The sequence below is a fragment of the Lissotriton helveticus genome, chromosome 3_1 (genome assembly GCF_964261635.1).
Source record: "Lissotriton helveticus chromosome 3_1, aLisHel1.1, whole genome shotgun sequence".
Lineage (NCBI taxonomy): Eukaryota > Metazoa > Chordata > Amphibia > Caudata > Salamandridae > Lissotriton > Lissotriton helveticus.
The window spans coordinates 357481358-357506046 of NC_136061.1; the positions used below are offsets into that span (position 1 = coordinate 357481358).

Sequence of the window (24689 nt, forward strand, 5' to 3'; positions counted from 1 at the left end):
ATAACAGTACATTATAAATGAACATAACACATCTCCCTTCCCAAAGCAACCAAAGGAATCATGGATATCCGACTGTAGTTTAAAGATGAGGGGGGAAACCTCGTTAATCACAAATGAAATCCTGTAACTTAGCTGGGGGTTTGACTACTCTACCATATCTGCTTACGGTAGGTTCTTCCTCACAACTGACGTCCTGTGACGTAACATCTTCATACACTGAATCATCAGAGTCGGAATCCATATCACTGTTGGTCTGATAGCTGTATTCTTCAGATGTTCCCTTATTCTGACCACTACCATCGTCTTCCAACCGCGAGGTAACTGAAGTGTTCTCACTCTCAGAAAATACTTCATTAGTACCTAACGATACAATGTTAGTACCACCTGGACGAGACTCCCCAGTTCCATCACGGTCCAGAATCCAATCATAGTCCTGAGAACAAGGAACCTCATTATTTCTAGGAGTAGATTGGAAATCACACATTCCTTTCCCTTCCTTGCACAAGGATAGGGCAGAAAAATGCCAACTTTTCCCATCACTCAACAGAGCTGAATTACAAAATACTTTCTTTACTTCCATTGGTTGGGAGTAGTGGTTTTTTCCTTTGCTGGTGATTCTTGCATTTTTGACTCTTACATAGTCACCTGCTTTGATGTTAACTAATTTACATGCATGCCTATTGTCATAGTATTTCTTACCTATGGTTTGTGACCTACACACATTCTCTTTTATCTCCTCAGGAGACCACATCACTCTTTCAGGGGTAGCCCAACCTACATTATCTTTCGTAATTGGAGACCTCCCTCTCAAGATTACAAAGGGACTGGTACCTGTGGATACACATGGCGTAACCCGAAAAGACCAAAGAGTTTTGAATAGTTGCTTTTTCCATGACAATTCATTTTGATTAGCCAGTTGGATTATTCCTTTGACAACCCGATTAAACCTTTCAACTGCACCATTACCTGCAGGATGGTAAACCGATGTTGTTTTGTGTTCTATCCCGTTTTTCATTAGAAAATCTTTAAACAATTTTGAAGTGAACTGAGGGCCATGGTCTGATACAATGCATTTAGGTAGGCCCTCCCTCAGGAACAATTTGCGCAAAAAATTAACAATACTTTTAGCATCCGTATCTTGTACCACTTCAACCTCTGGCCATTTTGAGAAATGGTCTACCAAAACAATAAGATTTAACAATTCTCCATGTTCGCGAATTGGCCCACAAATATCAATACCTAATCTCACCCAAGGCATGTTAGGACAAGACAGGGGTTGAAGAGGTGGTCTTAAGGTATGTTTAGTCTTGTCAGAGTTTTCACATGCTGTACAATTCCTAACACTTCTTTCAATTTCTAGGTCATATCCAGGCCACCAATATGAATTCCTTACTCTACTCTTGGTTTTACCTATACCGAGGTGCCCCTCGTGGCAAATATCAAGGAGTTTGGACCGTAAACCTGTGGGTGGAACAACTTTTCCATTCCTCAAAATCAAATCGCCTTCGATGGACAATTTGTCTCTAAGTTCCCAAAAAGGGCGTAATAGAGCAGCTAACTTTTTTTTATCAGGCCAGCCTGCTCCTATGTGTTTCTTTACTGCCTGTAGAACATCATCTTTTCCCATATTTTCTGACCACTCTGCCTCAGATATACACGGCATCTCTTCTATGGCATTGGCTATGCAGAAAGTGTCGATGTCTGAAACCTGCTCTTCATTGTTTGGTAGAGGTAATCGGCTTAGACAATCCGCCACCTTGTTTTTTACACCAGGAAGGTATTCAACCTCATAGTTATATTCTAACAATTTCATTGAAATACGTGACAATCGGGGGGAAGCAACTTGAAGACCCTTCGTGGAAAGCACCTTTACTAAAGGTTTGTGGTCGCTTCTAAGGGTGAATTTGTACCCCCAAATGTATTGTCTGAAATGGTTCAAAGCCCATGCACATGCAAGTGCCTCCTTCTCAATAACAGAATATCTAACTTCTGTGGGCGTGATAGCTCGTGATGCAAAGGCAATGGTGACCTCCCTTCCTTCCCCATTAACCTGTGAGAGTACCGCTCCCAACCCTTTGTTGCTAGCATCTGTGGTCACTATGCTTTTTAAAGAAGGGTTAAATCCTTGAAGGGGTGGGGCATCACAAATTTCCTCTTTTATTCTGTTAAATGCTTCTTCACAAGTAGCAGTCCACTCAAATTTATTCTTTTGTTTTATGAGTTCTCTTAAGTTCATGGTTTTTTAAGAGAAATTTTTTACGAATTTTGCATAAAATTCAGATAAGCCTAGGAATGCTCTGACTTCTTCCTTATTATTAGGTGAGGGGGCTTCCCTAATAGCCGCCAACAACTCTTTTAGGTTTAATACCATTCCCATCAATTTCGTGCCCCAAATAGGTGACATTATTTGCTGCAAATTTGCATTTACGCAGGTCTGCTGTAAGCCCATGGTGTTCTAGCAACCCTAGGACTCTGTTGAGTTTGGCATCATGTTCACCTCTGCTTTTGCCTGTTACCATGATGTCGTCTTGGAAAATTAAGAGATTTTTCTCTTTTTTGAAAATTTCACTCATCAACCTCTGAAACATGGCCGCAGCAGAAGCCAGTCCAAAAGGTACTCTCTTGAACCTAAAACACCCCAGCGGTGTTACAAATGTGGTAAGACTTCTGCTATTTGGATGTAAAACTACCTGGTGATAGGCAGAGCTCAAATCAATGGTTGAAAACCATTTCGCACCATTCGTAAGGGACAGCATCTCACTTACCCTTGGCAAAGGGAATTGATCTACCAGAATATTTTTATTTAGATCACGTAGATCAATACATAGACGAAGCTTGCCATTTGGCTTCTTCGCGACAACCAAAGGCGAAACCCACTCTGCTGATTCAACCGGCTCAATGATGCCCTCCTTCTGTAATTTTTTTAGTTCACTTTCCACTTCACCAATAATAGAAAACGGTATGTTCCTTGACTTGTGTATGCAAGGCACAGCATTTTTTTAAAATTTAATTTCATGAACAAAACCTTTTAGTTTTCCGATCTTCTCTGAAAATACTTGAGGATATCTTTTTTTAAAGAAGTTGTTACATTCTTCCTCAGTTTGTAAGATGAGCACTGGATCCGGACTGTTGGGATCCAGAATTATCCCTAACTCTCCCTGATCAATCCACCCTAACACAGATGGACCAACCTTGGAGATATACAATTTTCCAACCGTTTGGCGGGACTTAAATTGGAACTGAAGTTCCCTGTAACCTAACATTTCAATTGGTTCATAATTGAACGATTTTGGAAAAATATCTGTTTTTTTTTAATTTTCTCCCAATGACAGGAACAAATTTCTCTAACCAAACCTCCTCATTTACTATAGTCCAAGGTGAGCCTGAATCAGCCACAATTGACATGTCTACACCGCCTATGTTCATGTCACATATAGGTTTCTTTTTTTTGTTTAAGCCATCTTCCACATTCAACACAAATAAGTTCATATCATCTTCATCTGAAGATGTAATTCTTTCATCTTCTTCTGGAATTACAGCTTTTACATTACTAAACCCTTTTTGTTTCTTTGGACACATGGCACTGAAATGTCCTACCATACTACAATTAGAACATTTTTGTCTCACAGCTGGACACGATCTGTCGTTGGCTAAATGGTATCTACTGCCACATCTATAACATTTCCTGTCATCAGAAAGCTTAGCTTTATGGCTAGAAACCCTTTTCTGTACATATCCTGAATTAGGTTTTACATTACTCTTTCTAGAACTAATAACTTTAGCCACTATAGACTTGTCCTCAACGGAGGATTTTTCTTCTAGTAACACTGCCTTGGCACACCTTCCAGTTAATTCAGTACACTTAACTATTTCTACTACTTCTTCCAAAGGTAATTCACCTTTAGCCCATAGTTTCTCTTGGACATGCTTATTTGAGGATCTCATAACAACCTGGTCACGCACCAGCTCATCATGTAATGCCCCAAATCTACAAGTTAGTGCCAAGTTTTTCAATGCAGCAACGTAGTCTTCTATTGACTCTTCATGTGCTTGTTTGCGTTGAAAAATTTTTAATCTGCTGACAGAAATAGAAATTGTAGGTTTGAAATACATGGTCAAATCTTCCAATGCAATTGTGTACACATCACCTGGTCTAGTTTTCTTGTTGATTTGATTATAAATTTTCATAGCCTTTGCACCCAAACAATGAAGAAGAATTTTCTTTTTCTTTTCTGGGGTTAACTCTTCGTCCCCCTCAAAAGTGGATAAATAATTCTCAAAGTACTCTTTCCACTCTTCCCATTTAAGAGCATCATCACCTGTAGAGGGCATGAAAGGTAAGGGTGGTGACAAATTCCAAACATTTCCTAAAGCCATTCCCAATTCTCCTATGCTATGAATTAGAAATTGTAAAAAAATAAAACTGACCAATATAAATATTTATATCTTGAAATACGCCAGAAATATTGACAATAGAATATGTCAGAATTAATAAAAATGCAACCAAAGTTATTCTTTACTTTTACATATTGTGAAAAAACTGTAAGCGTTTTATTTTAGTTGTATTATCCTTTCGTAATAATCCTTCAAAGGTGTGCGTGTCACCGTTCTCCACACACGCGAGTACTCAACTGTAAATTGAAAACGTAAATTATTGTATTTGGATCAGCGAAGTTATGTAAATACGATCCGTTTTTTTTTAAAATAAGTATGGTGTGCGTATCACCGTAAAATGACAAGCACAATAATTTTTCCGAATTTCACAAAATGGCCGCCAGACGTCGTCGAACGCTGCGTTCCACTGACGTCACCGCTAAGCCTGACAGGAATTTTTCATCACGAACCGTCGCGTGGATGCGCAGGAAGGCGGCTGAACCTCAACTCCACACACGTCGTTCCTCCTCAAGACAGCAACTTTCTCCACACCGATCAGCACTGATCACACAGCCGTCAACACATGGTAGGCGAAAGCAGTACTTCCTTTTTCTAATCCTGCCAAGTCACATCCGCAGAACAGCAATAAGTTAGGAAATGAGGGAGACAACAGGAACCATAACAGTCGGCAGAGACAAGAGTCGTTACGCCTTTCCGTGGTATAACCAATACATTTCTTCTGCTTTAAACTCCCTCCTAATTTACTCAGTCAGCGCATGCGAGAAGAAACGCCGCAAAAATCCTGACAGCACGCAGGGCTTTCATAAACAGCTGGGCAAATATGACTCACCCTTTGAGTTGCAGTGTTCAGCGTAGCGCCTCAAAAGATGTTGAAAACGCTGCTCAGTCAATAAACGACCCGCTAAACTCACACAAATTCCGCACGGATGGACAGCTGTTTTTAGCGATTCGTTTTCCCACGAAGTTCTCTTCGCGCAACTCCGTTGACGTACCCAACAGCAGAATAGGTGGCTTCTGGTGGGTTCTTCGTGGTGTCAGGCTCTCCGCATCGTCGCCACTTGTAAAGATGACCAGAACGCAGGTAAGTAGTGAAGTATTTATTTAAGTCAAGACCTGACACCAAGGTACGTCTACAGGCTATCGCAGCTGACTAGCAACTGACAATAATAACTGTCAACCTGCCAGTGGTCAGGTAGAACATCCTGACGTCACAATACACTGGCAGGTAGCGCGTGCAGAGAACTAGCGCGCATGCTCAACACAGGATAACAGTACATTATAAATAAACATAACAAGGTCCTTCCACTCCTTAGCATTCACACTCATCCCTATAAAAAAAACAGCTGTAAATTTAACTTTAATACATTAACGCTGTGGGTTATTATTTAGTGCAAACAATAATCTCTCCTCTTGGTTTACCTCAGGACACTGAGTGGCATGTTATCATAATGGAAACAACCTCAGAAGAACAACAGTTTTAAAGGTATACGCTTCCTGGAGCAACACCGACATCAAAATTGACAAATAAATTAACAAACTCACTTTGTGTCACGTGTCGGGCAATCCAGGTGTATTGAACTCCAGTACCATTATAGGTCTTACCAGGATCATTGGTTGGAGCACCCCTAAAAACCACTCCCAAAATTACAAATCTGCCAAGCAGGAAAAAGCACCTGTAACTGATAAAGTACCACCCCCACCACATTATCGTCTCCATAGCAGTCTCACAAACTATAATTCTAGGATAACTTCATTATTAACCTCTAATATCCTAGGGTTATCCCCATTCTTGTGTGGCTTAGTTGCCCCATTCGCCCCCTTTAAGATGCTATTGATAATTCAAAACATTCTTATCAAGGTCTATCAATGTGCCTGGCGTATGTTGGGAGCAATAATATCTTTTCAGCTTTGGCTACATAAAGGCATGGAGGCAGCCCAACATAGCAAAAAGTCTAACAAGATTCCTCGATTTCCTTAATAGACTGAAAACAAAATAACCATGATTTCAAAGCTGCTGTACTATGATTTGCAACAACAAAATACGCACCTTAAGGGTAACCACTCTTGATTGAGGTATCCAATTGTTTTAAATATCCCTCTTAGAATTTCTGCTTACACACGAGCCTTCCCTTCCTAATTCTCGTGCTACCTAAATGAAGAGTGTTTATGAGGTGGGGATGTGGCCCAGCACCAGAGGTTTCGGAATGGCTCCATGAGGTTGCACATTTTAATGAACAATTGGATACATAGTGGTCGCTAATGCCACCTCCAAGCAGACCCAATAGGCTCAGTGCGACAATATTTAATGCACCGTGAAAAACATGCAGACCGCTGCCCCGTGACAATGACCCCAGATGTACGAACACGTCACGAAGGGAGAGGACATGCACGCGCAAACTATTCGGGCACCGTTGATGATGAATACAAGGGATCCTAAACCACAAAGTAACTAAATGTGCGATCACGTGACTGTCCTCTCCACACGGTATGAAAACATTTAGCAGCAAAACGTATTAAGGTATAACACACTCTTGTTAAGGAAACATTTGCATGTTTAAAAATAATTTAACTTTTTTTTTTTTATCTGCTTGGAATTAAAGGGGCTTGCTGAGACGAGACCGGCTAACAAAAAGCAGATCAGTGAGTACAACCCATCCTGTGGGTGGCAGTGCACTCTGCTGAAATGTTAATGTATCAGAAGAGCAGCGCAGCAAGCCAGGGTTAGCGGATCATTGGTCTACTGGACTTGCCCTCATCAGACGCCCCCTGCACGTCAGGCGCCTGCTCTGCAGGTGACACCGAACTCATCAAGCACGGGTTGCCTGCTCTCTCCTCAGGCTGTAGCTTCTATCATCGGTTCCTTAAACTCCCCCTAGTCACAGCAGGCGGACTGCCTTCCAGCTCACACGTTTCCTTGCAATCATTACTGCCGGTCTTTCTTCACCTACTCAGTTTGTTCTTCCATGCCTTACAGAGTGCATACCCTGTTCATTCATCGCAGATTCTATGCCCCTCTTCTCTAACTCACGCAGCCTCCCCCACCCTCACGAGTCTCACTTGCTTCCTCCTCCACCCTCTCTTGCTCACTCTGTCCCTTCCCTCATCCCACCACTTTTTATCATGCTTTCTACACAGGTTCTCCGTCATTTATCCTCTCATTCTCGCCCTATCCTTTCGCTCACCACAGGCTTGCCACCTCTCTTTCCTTCTCTTCCATGCTATTCACTCAACAAAAACTCTGTTTTTCCTGTCTTTGTCCACCTGTCCCTCCTTGATTCACAGCCTGGCTCTGCATTCTCCTCATCCTTTCCCACTTTTCATCATAGGCTCTCCACACCTACTCTCCTTGTAATGCTATGATATATTATGTTTTATTAATTTATATAGCTCACTAATCACCTGAGAGGGTACATAGGCGCTTGAGCAGGTGTGTAGGTCTGTGGACCCCAAATGCTGCCCCTTTCTCTCCATCCCTGCCCTCTACAGTGACTTTAACATCAAACAAGCATCAGTCGTATGTGGTTGTGTACCCCCTTTCATGTGGCAGAGGCCAGCAGACCAATTCCCTTCACCTTCTGCCAGATGTCACCCGGTCATAATGACTCGTATTAAGTGTCTTTTTATACAGATGCATCTAAAGACGATTTATAGGTGTGAGGCAACAATGTCTTGATACTTCTGCCCTAGTTTTATGGAAGGGTGCTCAGTCACAGGTTTACATACAATTTCCATTGGAAACCTCCAAAACATCTCCATGATGTGAGCATCCACGGCCTGTAAAGAAATATACTTCCTTAATATGTACATATGTATAAGCCTTGCCAGATCTGGAGAGAATATACCATTGTGGAGACAATGAAATTGTGTCCAAGCCTGTAAAGTGAAGACCCAAGTCCCTCCTCTCAGAGAGCTCATTTTGTCTAATCTAGAGGGGGTGAGCATTTCATCTAGTGCTGCTGTCTCACACATCTTCCAGTCCGGTGTGAGCAGCAAGCCCAATGCACTTATTTTAAAATGTCCCATGCAGTGCTTAATGTGTGCCGGTATTTACCAGTGCTCTGCATTGGCACTTGTTTCTAAACAATGGCACTTATTTATGACAATTTGGAGACAAGGGTCTTCAGATCCAAATTCTCAGGTATTGCCATATTGCTATGTGCGTATCCCCTTTAGGGCATGACCCGCGATCTCTCACAGAGTCGAGATTTTTTGTGTGCAATTTTACATAGCGCAAACCCAACCCAGAGGTATTAGAGCAATTTACATGAACATCAGTAAATTATTTCCAGGGGGGCTACTGTATGGGTGCGACACGGTACACCATTTGTGGAACTTGAGAGGAAGGTGGACGACCAAGGACGATATACATTAGTGAAAGGCACACTGGATGGTACACTGCTGGTTCTGGGCAGCATTTATGCCCCGAACTTCGATCAAGATAGGTTCCTTGCAATTGTAGGCCGGGCCTTAGCTGACTGGATGGACATCCCCTGGATTTTGGGTGGGGATTGGAACTTAGTCCTGGATGTTAGTCTGGATAGATCGCATCCCCCCTCCAGACAACAGGTGTACACAGGATGACAGATTCTTTTAGAACCTGGCTCCAGGGATGGGGACTGACGGACGTATGGCGCACCCTGCATCTGACACATAAGGAATACTCAAACTATTCCCCGGTACACGACCTCCATACTCGCCTGGACAGATTCTTATGTACCAGCTCTCTGTTGTCTAAATGTACGTCCTCAGAATACCTAGCTAAAACCTTTTCTGATCACAGACCACTGACACTTGACCTGCACTGGGGGAGGGTGCCGTCACCGGTACCCACCTGGAGACTTAACCCACTGTTATTAGAGGATAACCCATTTCGCACATACCTATCGGATACACTGGATAATTACTTTCGGGAGAACTGGGACTCTGCGTCCTCGAACCTATTGGTGTGGGACACCATGAAGGCGGTGATAAGGGGGGCTGCCATTGGTCAGTTAGTGGGCGCCAGACAAGAAATTCGCAGAAAACTCTGTGAGGTTGAAGACCGACTGAAGGATCTCGAGACGGCGGCGGGAGTAGACTCTGAGCGTAAAGGGGACTTACAGTCATGCAACATAGAGCATGCAGAACTCCTGGAAACACTAAGAGTCATTGATCACAAGGATTACTTGAGACGCCAGCAGGCAGAATCAGATAGGTCTGGGGCCCTGTTGGCTCGCCTAGTGCGTGACAGCCCCTAAGTCCCAGTGATCATGAAAATTAGGGATGGAGCGGGCAGAGAGCTGTCCACACAGTCTGATATTAATGCTGCATTTAGGGTCCATCTGGGGATGTTATATGCCCCTCCCCCCGTGAGCGGTGGAGACGAAATGTTAGAATTTCTAAGGGACTTACCGATCCCAACCCTGACCCGGGACGAACAGACCGAGGTGGACGGACCAATTACGCAGCATTCAATCAATCAATCAATCATTCCATTTGTATAGCGCACTACTCACCCGGGAGGGTTTCAAGGCGTTTGGGGGAAGGGGTATGCTACTGCTCGAACAGCCAGGTCTTGAGTTGTTTCCTGAAGGCGAGATGGTCCTGGGTCAGCCGAAGGTGGATGGGGAGGGAGTTCCATGTCTTGGCAGCCAGGTAAGAGAAGGATCTTCCTCCGGCGGTGGCTCTTCGGATGCGTGGTATGGCTGCGAGGGCGAGGCTGGTGGACCGTAGCTGGCGGGTGGGCGTCTAGAAGGTCAGGCAGTCGTTGAGGTACTTGGGGCCCAGGTCGTGGAGAGACTTGTGTGCGTGGGTGAGGAGCCGGAACGTGATCCTCTTGTCGACGGGAAGCCAGTGCAGGTTCCTCAGGTGGCTGGAGATGTGGCTGCGTCGGGGGACATCCAGGATGAGTCGGGCGGAGGCGTTCTGGATGCGCTGGAGTCTTTTCTATAGCTTGGCTGTGGTTCCGGCGTAGAGGGCGTTTCCGTAGTCCAGTCGGCTGGTGACGAGTGCCTGGGTGACAGTCTTCCTGGTCTCGGTCGGGATCCAGCGGAAGATCTTGCGAAGTATACGCAGGGTGTTGAAGCACGATGTGGAGACGGCGTTGACTTGTCTGGTCATCGAGAGGGAGGAGTCCAGGATGAAGCCCAGGTTGCGTGCGTGGTCGGTTGGCTTGGGTGCGGTGCCCAGGGCTGGGGGCCACCAGGAGTCGTCCCAGGCGGAGGGCGAAGATCCCAGGATGAGGACTTCCGTCTTGTCCGAGTTCAGTTTCAGGCGGCTGTCCTTCATCCACTCGGCGACGTCTTTCATCCCTTCGTGTAGGCAGGTTCTGGCGGTGTCTGGGTCTCTGGTGAGGGAGAGGATCAGCTTGGTGTTGTCGGCGTAAGAGATGATGTTGAGGTTGTGCTGGCGTGCGATGGCTGCAAGAGGTCTCATGTAGACGTTGAAGAGGGTGGGGCTGAGTGAAGATCCTTGCGGGACGCCGCAGATGACTTCGGTGGCCTCGGAGCGAAACGGGGGGAGGCGGACTCTTTGTGTTCTTCCGGCGAGGAACGAGATGATCCACTCCAGTGCCTTCTCTTGGATACCGATGTTGCTGAGGCGCTGGACTAGGGTGCGGTGGCAGACAGTGTCGAACGCAGCGGAGAGGTCCAGGAGGATGAGGGCCACTGTTTCCCCCTTGTCGAGCAGGGTCCGGATGTCGTCGGTGGCTGCGATGAGGGCGGTCTCGGTGCTGTGGTTGGCTCTGAAGCCGGACTGCGAGGGGTCGAGGGATCCGTTCGTCTCGAGGAAGGCGGTCAGCTGTCTGTTGACGATCTTCTCGATGACTTTAGCAGGAAAAGGGAGGAGCGAGATGGGGCGGAAGTTCTTGAGGTCGGTGGGGTCCGCTGTAGGTTTCTTCAGGAGGGCGCTGAGCTCGGCGTGCTTCCAGCTCTCCGGGAAGGTGGCGGTGTTGATGATGTTCCGGAGTTGGGGTGCGATGGTGGAGTCGGCCTTGTTGAAGACGTGGTGTGGGCAGGGGTCGGTCGGTGATCCGGAGTGGATGGTGTTCATCGTGCGGGCTGTGTCTTCGGTGGTCACCGTGGTCCAGGTGCGGAGGGTGGCGGTGGGGGGCGTTGGTTCGACGGTTGGGTGCGTGGGTGGTGCGCCGCAGCTGTTGTGGATGTCAGCGATCTTGTGGTGGAAGAACGAGGCGAGGGAGTCGCAGAGGTCTTGTGACGGAGTGATGTCGTTGGTGCCTGTGCTGGGGTTGGAGAACTCCTTGACGATGGTGAAGAGCTCTTTGCTGTCGTGGGCGTTGTTGTCTAGTCGTTCCTTCAGGGATTTCTTCTTGGTGGTGCTGATGAGCTGGTGGTGCTTGCGGGTAAGCGTGTTTGAGGGCGGTCATGTGGTCGGTGGTCCGGTCGAGGAGCCAGGCTTTCTCGAGGGTGCGGCAGGTCTTCTTGGAGTCCTTGAGTTCGTCGGTGAACCAGGATGCCTTCTTGCTTCTGTGTCTGCTGGGATGGTTCTTTAGTGGCGCGAGGTCGTCGGCGCAGGCGGTCAGCCACTGTGTGAAGTTGCGGGCTGCTACATTGGGGTCCGTTGTGTTAGCGGGTGGGCTCTGGCTGAGGGAGGTGGTGAGCTGGTCGGCGGTGATCTTGCTCCAGCTCCTGTGAGGTACCTGTTGCGGGTGGTGGTGGGTCGTGGTTCTTTTGAAGCTTAAGTAGACGCAGCTGTGGTCGGTCCAGTGGAGTCCGGTGGCGTGGCTGAAGGTGATGTACTTGCTGGAAGAGAAGACGGGATCAGGCGTGTGGCCGGCGTAGTGGGTGGGGGTGTTGACCAGTTGCTTGAGTCCGAGGTTAGCGAGGTTTTCCAGCAGGGCGGTGGTGTTGCGGTCCTTGTTGTTCTCCAGGTGGAAGTTGAGGTCCCCTAGGAGGATGTAGTCAGCGGAGGGGAGGGCGTGTGGGCTGATGAAGTCTGTGATGTCTTCGCTGAATTGTGTGCGTGGTCCCGGGGTTCTGTAGACGAGGGTGCCTCTGAGGGTCGTCTTAGGGTCGGTGTGAATCTGGAAGTGGAGATGTTCGGCTGCGGCGAAGGAGTCGCTGGTGTCGGTCGTGATGCGGATGGTGTTCCTGTGGATGATGGCGATGCCTCCTCCGGTCTGTTTGATGCGGTCCCTCCTGATGATCTTGTACCCGTCCGGGATGGCGATGGCGATGTCGGGTGCAGAGGAGGCATTCATCCAGGTTTCCGTGAGGAAGGCGACGTCCGGTGATGTAGCGTCGAGGAGGTTCCAGAGTTCCACGGCGTGTCTGTGGACGGAGCGGGTGTTGAGCAGGATGCACTTGAGGTGGTTGCTGCTGGTGTTTGTCTTGGCGGGTGCGGGGCAGGTTCGGAGGCAGGTGAACTTGCAGGTACAGCAGGTGAAGGGTCCGTGGGTGCGTCTCGGGGTGGCTCGGCAGCAGGCGTGGGTCCGGCCGGCATTGAGTGCGTTGAGAGTGGCGGCGTCGTAGGTCAGTCGGGTCGTCTTGCATCGGTGGGGAGGGCTAGGGGTCCTGGCGCTGGGCGCGGTCCAGGCGCGGACGGGCGCAGACGGGCTTGCCTTTGGCGCGCCTTCGGCGCACAATCGGCACGCCCGCTGCGCGTCAACGCTGCGCTTGCGTGGGGGCGTCATAAGTAGGCAGCCGGGAGGAGGGTCAGCGGTGGGGCGGCGAATGGGCTAGCGGGGGGCGGGGCCGCAGGGAGGCAGCGGCGGGAAAGACTGGTGCGGGCGGGCGGCTCAGCGACGGCTGGGTCGTCCGATCATCAGATGGAGAAAAAGGCGGCAAAAGGAGCAGCAGGCAGGAGGAGCGAGGGGGCGACCAGGCCACAGGATCAGGCGCAGTGGTCGCTCCCTGGACGAGGACGCAGCTTCCTTAAGTAGGCAGCCGGGAGGAGGGTCAGCGGTGGGGCGGCGAATGGGCTAGCGGGGGGCGGGCCGCAGGGAGGCAGCGTCGGGAAAGACTGGTGCGGGCGGGCGGCTCAGCGACGGCTGGGTCGTCCGGTCATCAGCTGGAGAAAAAGGCGGCAAAAGGAGCAGCAGGCAGGAGGAGCGAGGGGGCGACCAGGCCACAGGATCAGGCGCAGTGGTCGCTCCCTGGACGAGGACGCAGCTTCCTTAAGTAGGCAGCTGGGAGGAGGGTCAGCGGTGCGGCTGCGAATGGGCTAGCGGGGGCGGGGCCGCAGGGAGGTAGCGGCGGGAAAGACTGGTGCGGGCGGGCGGCTCAGCGATGGCTAGGTCGTCCGGTCATCAGCTGGAGAAAAAGGCGGCAAAAGGAGCAGCAGGCAGGAGGAGCGAGGGGGCGACCAGGCCACAGGATCAGGCGCAGTGGTCGCTCCCTGGACGAGGACGCAGCTTCCTTAAGTAGGCAGCCGGGAGGAGGGTCAGCGGTGGGGCGGCGAATGGGCTAGCGGGGGCGGGGCCGCAGGGAGGCAGCGGCGGGAAAGACTGGTGCGGGCGGGCGGCTCAGCGACTGCTGGGTCGTCCGGTCATCAGCTGGAGAAAAAGGCGGCAAAAGGAGCAGCAGGCAGGAGGAGCGAGGGGGCGACCAGGCCACAGGATCAGGCGCAGCAGGAAATCAAACTAGCCATTCGCTGCCTGAATCGAGGTAAGACTCCTGGCATGGACGGGTTACCTGTAGAATTTTACCAGACTTATTCCACAACGCTAGTGCCCATCTTAGAGAAAGTTTATAAGACGGCTTATGAGGTCGGTCACCTGCCCGCCTCGACAATGCAAGCCTCAGTTATATCCATACCAAAACTTGGCAGGGATACCCTTGACTTGACTAATTACAGACCCCTCTCAATGCTCCCCACAGAGTACAAAATACAGGGCCATCTCCCTACCCTGATACACCCGGACCAATGCGGCTTCCTCCCAGGGAGGAGCACTTCCCAGAACACGAGGAGGCTCCATGCCCTCATGTCTGCCACGCCAATGGACTTTCCTCAGGCCGGTTGTATCGCCTTAGACCTCCGACAGGCATTCGACTCCCTGACATGGGAGTTTATGTTTGAGGTCATCCGGCGTTTCGGGTTTCCCGACTCCCTTATCAAGTGGATTTGACTATTATATACGAACCCCACAGCCAGAGCGCGAACTGGCAGGTACATATCAGACAGTTATGATATCTACAGGGGCACCCGGCAGGGTTGCCCGTTATCGCCCCTGCTGTTCGTACTGACACTTGAGCCTTTGGCGATAGCACTCCGGACCCGTGCGGGCGCGGTGGGCATCTCGATTGGGGGACCGCATAATCTCCTATCAATCTATGCCGATGATATATTGTTGTATTTTCGGGATTTGGATGCGAACCACTCGACTCTAGCAACCATCTTTGACCGTTTTGAGGCCGTGTCCGGCCTGGCCATTAACCCGACGAAATCACTTGGCTTCTATTTCTGCGAAGGGCACCGCCCCTCCCACGTACAATTCGGTGATTACCGGATCCAGATAGCGATGACCACATTCAAATACCTAGGCATTAACGTTTATAGACGACCGGAAGACCAGATTGACGGCAATGTTCGGAAGGTCATTACTAGCCTCCGGAGTAGTGTAAACTTTTGGACGTCCTTGCCACTATCCGTCATGGGTAGGATAGCAGTTTCTAAGATGGTCATGCTCCCACGTATACTGTACTATTTTGTAAACCTGCCGGTTCTCCTCCCACAACAGGTATTTGCTACACTAAACACGATCCTGATTACTCTCATATGGGGCCCTGGGCGACGGCGGATAAGCCTTAGGAAACTACAGCTGAGCACCAGACAGGGGGGTCTTGGAGTACCGGACCTACGAGGTTACTACTACGCAAGCCAGTTGCAATGGCTGTCACGGTGGGTGGCAGGCAGGAATTTATATGAAATTGACATCACGCGAGAACGATTAGCACGGGGAGAGCTACACTCCCTCCTGTTGCCCGGAGCCAAGATCCCTCGAGACTGCCACCCCCTCCTACAAACTGCTCTGTTGTGCTGGCGTAAGGCGCTGGCGTACACGGCAGGGACCGTACCTAATGCAGACAACATCCCCCTGTTAGGTCTCCCAACACCGCAGGGACATCTGACACACGCAGATTACAACCCTGGACTGAGGCAGGGGTTGACAGAGTGGGCGACCTGTTTGGGGACAACACACTACTGGATCACGCCTCCTTCATGCAGTCAACGGGGGCCCCACTGCGATTGTACTTCCTACATGCTACAGTGACACACTATGTGAGACGCACATGGGCCCCACAGCGCAGCAAACCAAAGCAACATGAACTAGTGCATCTCCTTCATTACATGGGGACCGGGGGCCAGTTAGTACGATGGCTCTACACGGGCATTAGAGAACACGCCGCCCTGCCTCTTACTACACTCAGAGACACCTGGACTCTAGACACAGGAGAAGCTATGACAGACGGGGCTTGGAAGATAGTCCTAGAACACCACAGAAGGGTGTCTAGAAACGTCAAGTTTAAATTTATACAGACTATGGTGTTGCATAGAGCATATCTCACCCCACAAAGGCTCCATAGCATGTTCCCTGCTTCCTCCCATAATTGTCCCCGATGTCAGATGGATGAGGCCGGTCTCCTCCATATGCTGTGGTCATGCCCACGACTGCGCAGCTACTGGGGGAAAGTCTGCCATACACTAAACACTGTCACAACCCTGCAGATACCAGAGGGGGCACTGCCTTGTCTGATAGGACACAGAAAGAGACCCAAGACCCAAAAAGCCCCGCTGAAGTTCATAGACCTGGCATTATTGTTGGCAATTAGGGTCATAACTAAGAGGTGGAAATCAGCTAGGCCCCCGGGTGTAGAGGTGTGGCGATCTGATTTGCTGAAGTGGGGCAAGGCAGAGGGTGTAATCCTGCATAGAGAGGAGGAGCGAGGGCTCCGGAAACATCCAATTGCGCAGGAATGGGAGCGGATGCTGCTGGAGATAGAAGAAGTAGACCTGGGGCCCTCGCAGGTGAATGTCCCATAGTCGGACCTACAGGGTGGAGGGCAAAGGAATACAGAGCAGGAATGGGTCTGCCAAGTGCACAGGTTAGCCAGCACCATGCGAATGCAATTTTCTGGATAGGATGGGGTCTATATGCCGACGAAGTAACGAACCACCGGTTTGGAGCAAATCAACGACTTCACTTAAGGCGTTAAGGAAAGCCCTCACTCACCACCTAGTGATGACATGCTTCATCATCGGGCCCCACAAAAGAGACCTAGCGTCTCTTTCGTGTGCTTCAACGCCAGATCTACTGCGGAGCGGGTTAGTGGGTTAAGGCAGTGTTGTGCAAAAGAAAATTAAGTGGGTGGTGAGAGGTTAAAAAGAAGTCAGTAGTGTATCAAAATTAACTTTATTATTATGATCACTAAGGACTTAAAGATAAAAATTATGTGTAGGAAATTCGTCCACATTTAATTAAGTGGTAGTTTCCTAAGTCAGTCGACATGTTTCAGCCATGAAACTGTATGAATTTACCTGGCATTCATCAGGACTCAGTGTGAAATAAAACCCTGGCGGTATGGGCTCGCTAAGGCTCACCCTTACCTAGGGACGTGAAAGTGAAAATAAGTTAGTGAAAAAGTGCAAAAAAATTAGGAACAAAAGATTGTCTTCCTAATTACTCCTGGTTTAGGAGGCTTCCGACTTTTGCGGTTTCTGCACTTTTAAGGTGTAAAATGTTCGCACCATGGGTCACAGGGGGGGTGGAAGCGTAATTGGCACACCGCCCTCGACGCTCGGCACCCGTAGTGTACCTGTAGCTTCGGGGTCCAGCGGAGGGTCGCTACAGGTACACTACGGGTGCCGAGCGTCGAGGGCGGTGTGCCGATTACGCTTCCACCCCCCCCTGTGACCCATGGTGTGAACATTTTACACCTTAAAGTGCAGAAACCGCAAAAGTCGGAAGCCTCCTAAACCAGGAGTAATTAGGAAGACAATCTTTTGTTCCTCATTTTTTTTGCACTTTTTCACTAACTTATTTTCACTTTCACGTCCCTAGGTAAGGGTGGGCCTTAGCGAGCCCATACCGCCAGGGTTTTATTTCACACTGAGTCCTGATGAATGCCAGATAAATTCATACCGTTTCATGGCTGAAACATGTCGACTGACTTAGGAAACTACCACTTAATTAAATGTGGACGAATTTCCTACACATAATTTTTATCTTTAAGTCCTTAGTGATCATAATAATAAAGTTAATTTTGATACACTACTGACTTCTTTTTAACCTCTCACCACCCACTTAATTTTCTTTTGCACAACACTGCCTTAACCCACTAACCCGCTCCGCAGTAGATCTGGCGTTGAAGCACACGAAAGAGACGCTAGGTCTCTTTTGTGGGGCCCGATGATGAAGCATGTCATCACTAGGTGGTGAGTGAGGGCTTTCCTTAACGCCTTAAGTGAAGTCTTTGATTTGCTCCAAACCGGTGGTTCGTTACTACCTTGGAACACTCTTGCTTTGTTTATTTGATTCATACTGGGGTATAAGAGTGTCCCACTACTCTCCCTGCCTCTCTTCTTGTTGTGACATCTATATGCCGACGAACACAGTACCGAACCACTTGAGGAGCCGGGAGACGTAAGGGGAGGGATGGGAGTTGGGTGGGACGGAGTCAAGTTCTGAGGCGACACTGTAATGCTAATGCAATGGGACCACTGAAGCACTGAAAGATGATTACTTATTGAATTTACTGTAAAACTGAGAAGCATCACTTGTTAAATAGCCGAAAGTTAGAAGAGGGAAAAGAGAAAAGACTGTTTGATGCTACCATGTATAACTGTAACGTAAGATAATTGATACAGTCATGAATAAAGAGTTAAAAAAAACATCAGTAAATTACACAGGGACACATTCATTTTGTAGATTCATAGGATGTTGAGCCCATGCCGAGTTCGTACTGCAAAGTCAGCATATCAAAATTGCCTGATGACCCACAAAGCATTGCACCACAACACCCCTTCATACCTGTCCCAGGAAACTGACTTTTACAGTTTGGAATAGATCCACCAGAAGTGCAAGCTCCTTGCTGCCCAAGCCACAAAAATTAAAGAAAAAGAAAACCTACTACCGTTCCTTCTCTGGAATCCCCCCAAATATCTGGTACTCTGTTTCCACTGAGATCTGATGTAACCCATCCACATTCTTCTTCAAGAAAGAAGTAAAACAATTCCTATCCACCAAATTCCTCTCTCACTGAAGACTTAGGCTCACCCCCGCTCTCTGTTAGGCCATGCCCACCATTTTGTCCGCTGCCTTTCATCATTCTTTTATAGAATTGTTGCTGTGTATTTTTATTGGCACTTTATGTAACCCAGGTACGTGTTGCTATTTTGTTCCATGTTCCATTGTACGCCGTTTGCATTTTGCCATTACTATATGTATCTTCCTATGTACCCTTTATGTACCTCATGTTATTATCGTTGTGCATATTTTTTTTACCATTACTGAATATATATTATATGTGTGGGCTCTAGCTGTTTTACTGGTGCTAACCGTGTTATGTTGCTTGTTATCTTGATCTACTGTGAAGTGCTCTGAGGTCTTTGGGGCAAGTCAATGATATATAAAATTGTGAAAATAAATTCACTAGTGTCAGTAGCTCTAGGTCTGTCTCTTGACGGGCGTGAGCAGCTCGTCCAGTTCAAAGCTCAGAATCTGTCCTCTGTCTGGTGTGATGAACTTAACCCCTGTCCTGTTTTTAGGTCTGGCCTAGGCAGTGAATGCGCTGTTTTAGAGACATGTGGTATTCAGTGTTTGGGTTATACACACACCCAGCGTTTTCCATTGGTTCTGTGGCTGCCTTTACAAATTCCTTTATTTTTGTTGGTCAATAGGATACATTTGTCCCACCTTTGGGCTGTTTTGTTCGCCCTGGAGACTGCCCCTGCTACATGGATCTTTTCACTATGGGCCATATGTTTTACTTTAGTGCACTACTTTGTCTTTTCGCTCTCTCCTCGCCACTGTTTCCAGTTCACTTAATCTCCTGTGCCGCTCCCACAACACCTCTATCCCCTTGCAGCTTGTTTTTATTCTGAACAGCTGCTCTTCACTCTCTCTCCTGGGCTGCATCTGTCTCCTCCTCCCTCCTGCTTTTAAGGCTCTTCTATCCCTTTCTTCAAAACTACTAAAGGTTGTGGAAAGGATGAACGAAAGTGAAAAAAGCCTTGCGAACAACAACAGCAGAACCAAAAGCAGGACTGCATGAAAGTGATCTCCAGCTAGGGCAAATAATCAGCCATATTGGAACTTTGTCAAGGCCAATGAGTTTAAGCAATTTGGTCCACCCAATTAACTATCTGGGGCCAATCATTAGGGATCCTGGACTTATTTTATCAGACACTTAGTGACCAGTCATTATTGGGGTAAGACGGTCAGTTGGGAATTAAATAAATAATAATTTTTTTAAATGCCAGGAGAGCTGAAAAAAATCAGAAAGGAACTCCTACAATACAATCCTAAGATCTAGAGACTACACCACCTACAGAGTCTTGGAGATAAACAGACTCGATTTGCTTGGCCTTAAGATGGCTGCCAAGCTACACTCCCCTTCCTATCCTACCACCCGGCCAGCTCCACCAGCCCGTCTCTGGACTCAAGACTGTTGGTCCCTTCCTGACTCATCTTTATCCGGCAGAGTCCGAAATGTATGACCGATTCCCGGTGCAGCTGCCCGGACAGCTATAGGGGAGGCAGGCTCTGGCACACCGCTAAGACCGTCACCTACCCAACCGGACCTCGTAATTATGTCTCGTCTCTTTCTCCACTGCTAACTCTTCGTCCATTCCTGATTCTCATTTTTATCCGGCCGAGTCCGAAATGTATGACCGATTCCCATTGGAGCTGCCCCGACAGCTATAGGGGAGGCAGGCTCTGGCACAGCCCTATGGCCGTCACCTACCCAGTCGGACCTATGTCTCATTTCTTTCTCCGCTGCTGACTCCCTCCTGTGGACTCCCTGCTCTCCCTGACCTTTTTCTTTTTTTTCCCCTCTCTTTTCTGTGGATCTTGTTTCTCATGATCGCTAATAACTCCTCTATTGAATTTGTAACCGCTCTCTAATTAATGTGATTATTTTTGTAATTTGTAACATGAGGTTGCCTTATGTTAAGCACTAGACCTAGTTTTTTGGGCCAATACCCGGTGGAGCTACCTGATATCTATAGAGGAGATGGCCCCTTTTGGCCGTCACCTACCCAGCCTGACATTGGGCAGACCTTCCTTTGTCTCGCCTTCGCATTCTCTCTCCAACCCCTTTACCCAACCCCCTTTCCCCCCTCTATCCTCCATCATTTTTTTCGTCCCCTATGCTTTTTAAATGTTTTTCCATTGAGACCTAGCTATTTTGCCGATGCCCGGAGGAGCTACCCGATAGCTATTGAGGAGATGGCTGTGAACTTTCCCCTCGGCCGTCACCTACCCAGCCGGACTTTGAGCAGACTCTCCCTCGTCTCCCCAACGTATTTCCTCCTACACCTTTACCCTACCCCCTCTCCCTTATAAGCTCCATATATCTCGTCTTTACGCTCTTGAAATATTTTTCTTGTAACTGGTAACTGATGTTATTTTGGAACTTTGTGGAACCCTATGTAAAGCGCTCTGATACCTCGGAGTCTAGCCAGTGCTATATAAAACTCAAATAAATAAAAAGAAATAAACTACAGTGATTGTAAAACACGCACACCAACATGTTCTCCATATTTCACTTTTATCAGATTGTGGTTTTGAACTGCAATCAGTATTAGGCTTTATTTTTAGGTGTAAATGGTGGAGTGTTTCTTTTTGCCAATCCCACAGGACCTCCCACCCCTCACAGCTTGTTTTTATTCTGAATAGCTGCTCTCTGGACGCTCTACGGACTACAGCTGCCTCCTTCTCCCTCCTGCTTGTCGGATTCTTTTATCCCCTGCAGCCTGCGTGGTGCTGCTGATCTCCCACCCCTTGTTGTAACATTGTAACTGCAGTTAACCACTGAATTATTGTTAGGCTTTCTGCAGATGAATTTATGGTTGACATTCGAAGCCAGAATTTCTGGGTATGAGTTTTAATTGCCATACACGGGCAGCCTAGGAAAAGAGGACACAGGTGATTTTTTTTAGGCGTTTTACGTTTTGGAGCCATACTCATTTTAAATATCGAATCATACCTTGCTCCGAAGAAACCCAAAGTTGTTACATGGGAAGCACGCCAAAGAATACAATTGCCAAGAGCTGCATGGAGTTGTGCTGTGGTCTGCAAAACTTTCCAAACATGCAACAATGCCAGGCAGGGGCTCCAGTAAAGCAGCAGGATATGATCTGCATAGGGATGTATGACGTTACAACGCATGCTTTTACCACGCATGCTGTTACAACGCAGTTTTTACAACGCATACCAGTACAACGCATAGCGCTTTGGGGTGCTGGATAGTGAATAGTTTAATTTACTATTCCAACTCCAGTCCCCGTGGACACTAGGGAAGGTGTTGGATAGTAAATTAAATCTATTCCCTATCCTAGAGCGCCCCCCAGCGCAATGCGTTGTAATGGTTTTCGTTGTAAAACCTGCGTTGTAATAGCACTGCGTGGTAAAAGTTGCGTTGTAAAGGATGTTTCCCTCTGCACAATGATTATGACTGTGATTCCTGCAAAGGAGAAAGCTCTTGTGAAAACAGACATTCAGATTGCTCTTCCCTCAGGATGCTATGGTAGAATAGATCCATGATCTGGTTTAGCTGCTAAATACTCCCTAGATGTCAGAGATGGTGTTATTGATGAACACTAGAGAAGGAATGTCCCACTGGTGCTTTTTAACTTTGGGAAAAAAAGTATTTCAAGTGAAAGAATTTGATCAAGTTGCACATCTGTTTTGTGAACGCATATTTTATTCTACTCCAGAGGAATTGACTGTTTTAGACGACACAGATTGAGGTGCAGGAGGCTTTGGATCTACTAGGTAGAACTTATCTGATGGTTCTTTTTCCGTTTTAGGACAACTTTAACTTAAGTGCCAGTGGTTTCAGCTGCAATGGATTTTGTTATGTGCTTTATTCTAAATTAAGATGTAATTCATGTGTACAGTTGTTTTCCCTTTAATCAATAAAAATGAAATTGCTATACACAATAGAGTACCTACTTTGTCGACCACACAGCAAGTGCCTTGAAACTTTGGTAGTGTTAGGCAAGTGCTGCACTAATGCCATAAAATACAGTAGAATGCATCGTTGCAGCTCTTATATGTGATCTATTTACAGTGAGATACTGTAGCTGCTGTGAAAGGAGATCCACACGGTTTAATTCACAGTGGGATAGAGTATCATATACACATAATAGAATGCAATAAACTGTATTAACGTCATACAGTGCCCCAAAGTGGGAGAGGGAACGTGATAGTGAGGATAACGTGAAGTGAAGGGATTAGGTGACAGTAAAATCAGTTGTTTAAGCATATATACGTGACACCAATGCGGTGGCAACAACTTGTATATCACATAATAACTTGTTCAAAAGCAGGCATACTACACCAGGTACAGCATATATACAATATTGGTGTGTAGTTGCCACAATGAAACCAAACAGTCGACGTTTCGACCCTCTTGAAGTTGCAGGATCGTTTTAACCTTGCTGTGGGGTCTTCATCAGGACCAGGGGGTGGGGGCAAAGGACCACCAGTCAGCGTGTTGCTTGGCTCTCAGGCGGCGGATAAAATGAGTTGGAAACAAGTAGATGAATACCGCATCAGTTAGCGGCGGTACACCGGATGACACTGAACGGGATTGCACAATCGTCAATGGCAGGCTTATTGCTCTACGGGATGGGTCGATTTGGGCGGCAACAAAGTATCACAGTGATCGGTAATATCCTAGGCAGTACTGCATCCCGCTCACGGAGTAACACAGAGCAATTTACCGAACTCAACTCGCTTACAAATCAGCTTGAAATCGCCGACCTAGGATATTACCGATCACTGTGATACTTTGTTGCCGCCCAAATCGACCCATCCCGTAGAGCAATAAGCCTGCCATTGACGATTGTGCAATCCCGTTCAGTGTCATCCGGTGTACCGCCGCTAACTGATGCGGTATTCATCTACTTGTTTCCAACTCATTTTATCCGCCGCCTGAGAGCCAAGCAACACGCTGACTGGTGGTCCTTTGCCCCCACCCCCTGGTCCTAATGAAGACCCCACAGCAAGGTTAAAACGATCCTGCAACTTCAAGAGGGTCGAAACGTCGACTGTTTGGTTTCATTGTGGCAACTACACACCAATATTGTATATATGCTGTACCTGGTGTAGTATGCCTGCTTTTGAACAAGTTATTATGTGATATACAAGTTGTTGCCACCGCATTGGTGTCACGTATATATGCTTAAACAACTGATTTTACTGTCACCTAATCCCTTCACTTCACGTTATCCTCACTATCACGTTCCCTCTCCCACTTTGGGGCACTGTATGACGTCAATACAGTTTATTGCATTCTATTATGTGTATATGATACTCTATCCCACTGTGAATTAAACCGTGTGGATCTGAAAACATTTGTCTTTTGAATGATTACGTTTCAATTATTTAATTAGTTCCCTTGATACACTGGGACCCCTTCCTTCTAGTATATATACAACCCAGGTCCCAGTGACTATACATGGGTATACCCCCTTGTGCATACGCTGTGAAAGGAGAAACACAAATTACGACTCTCAAGTGGCACACTTCGCTTTCGAGACTGGCTGTTGTTTATTGCACATTGTATGATAGATACAGAACTTTAAACATACTGATATTATAATTATTGCAAAATGTAAATTTCAGTTACTTTCTTTTTAAACAGTTCTGTGTAAATATAGACAGGTTCCATTTTTATTATTGTCTCATTTTTAAAACAAGTAAATAATAAACACTCATGGTCACTCTGCTGTCATGCATAAACCATCTACAGCAGCCAAAAAGCCACTTGTTATAATTGACACCTTCTGCCAACCCTGGCACAAAGCTTTCTGTAGTTTCACCATTCACACTGCAAGTACAGTCTTAGTATGGAAAGAGGCCTTGGCTGAAAGGCCAGCAATGGCTGAAATCGTTTCAGATGAAATGGGCATTTAATTGCTACTGCAGCACAGTGAAGTTTGTTTTTTTGATGTTTTAAAATTTGTCAGTGAGGTGTGTTATTACCTCTTCATCATAAAGAGGGTGGGAACACGCAGCCTCACACCCCAGCACTCAATTAGTCCCATTGCATCATGCACTCTTTCTACTACTTAATCTAGAGTTCATTCAACACTTTATATACAAACGGTCTATTCCCTCTCAA

At 47.4% G+C, this 24689-nt stretch overlaps 1 protein-coding gene and 1 long non-coding RNA gene across 3 annotated transcripts in view; one reads left to right on the plus strand and one right to left on the minus strand.

Annotated features, from left to right (window-relative positions):
• The window catches only part of TP53I13 (tumor protein p53 inducible protein 13), a 191795-nt gene that overhangs the window by 166076 nt on the left and 1030 nt on the right, over positions 1–24689 (minus strand). The gene's annotated exons all lie outside the window — the stretch shown is intronic.
• Positions 1–24689, plus strand: part of LOC144822468 (uncharacterized) — a 299543-nt gene that overhangs the window by 160155 nt on the left and 114699 nt on the right. Inside the window, exon 7 of one of the 2 annotated variants that reach the window (XR_013608625.1) lies at positions 742–934. The exons of the other annotated variant lie outside the window; for it this stretch is intronic. This is a non-coding gene — a long non-coding RNA (uncharacterized LOC144822468). Of the gene's footprint in view, positions 1–741; positions 935–24689 lie in introns of those variants that run through there. 2 annotated transcript variants of the gene reach the window in all.